Genomic DNA, 1,232 nt, shown 5'->3' with positions numbered 1-1,232 from the left:
GCCAGAGTTCTGAGGGTTTTGTTCTCTTATCTTCCGCTCATTAAACTACAGTGTGAAACCTGTCCCGTTGAGCTCGCACAATATGGGTTAAACTGCTTCTGATATAAGACACATAGAAAACTTGTAACACTGTTCTTGATGAATGAAATTACTGAATAATGTTTGGAGGACTAACATTTCACTTCTGCTTTTAAAACAAAGTCAAAATCCTCTGCATGATGACAATGAATGAATGAACAGTTTATGTGTGCACAGGCTTTCTTAAACAGTAATATGGACCTTCTGTTTCAAATTATTTGCATCTCTAGGCCCTCTGTTTTAAGGTGCTTCCTTTGTCTTAGGGCTTGGCCAATGTTAATAAAATATAAATATTTATACTGGCCTTTGAATTGTTAACTGACTCAAGCAATAGCTTAGCAACTGAGATAACGGAGGTTATCTCTAGCATTCTGTTCTTACCATGATACTTTGCTGACAGAAATGCTATGAAAGGCTCCAGAAAAAATCATCTCCTGGCCGATGGTGCACAGCGACTAGTGTTTTGTAGGCTATTAGCTGTAAATCCCCCTTAAACATTAAACACCACCTGCACTAACTTAAAATAGTTTTGCACTGTTACACAATCAAGCAATATCTAGTGCACTAAAAAAACCTGTAAAAACTGTACCAGTTGCAAAAAAATATATGGTTATGGTTAACCAGAGATTTATTTCATTTGCAATAATCAGTTCTGAAAGATAATTTGTGACACCTCTTTCTTTCTGAATAATGTGATGGGTTGTAGTTTGCTGCTAAAGATTTCATAGGATAATTGACAGGAAGCCAGCACAACAATGTGCTTGCAGTATAGTAAGATTATAAGTAAGGTAGAGTTTTGATTAATACTACTCTTAGAGGAAAGCTTTTTTCTTTATTCCTCTCAAGCAGTGGGTTGGCACTTCTGTAGTCAGACTGTAGCACTGATTAAGTTAACTGCTCTATCCATTTATAAAGTGGAGGAAAGGATGGGAATAGTAACAACACAAGCCTCCCAGTGTTGGACCTTTTTGCACCTGGTAGTATTTAATTACTGTCTGTTTACGTCAGATATTTCCAGAGGCCCAACTACTTTGAGCTTTGCAAATTGCCAAGCAGCCTCATGTTACTGCCCTTGGCTGGTACTGCTGGTACTCTGAATATCTGAAAATTAACAAGGCTAGTGCAGGTTCTGAACAAAATTTCAGTTTATGCTT

The sequence above is a fragment of the Aphelocoma coerulescens genome, chromosome 2, assembly GCF_041296385.1.
Source record: "Aphelocoma coerulescens isolate FSJ_1873_10779 chromosome 2, UR_Acoe_1.0, whole genome shotgun sequence".
Classification (NCBI taxonomy): domain Eukaryota; kingdom Metazoa; phylum Chordata; class Aves; order Passeriformes; family Corvidae; genus Aphelocoma; species Aphelocoma coerulescens.
The sequence above is the reverse complement of the archived record's forward strand: the minus strand, read 5'-3'. Positions refer to the sequence as shown.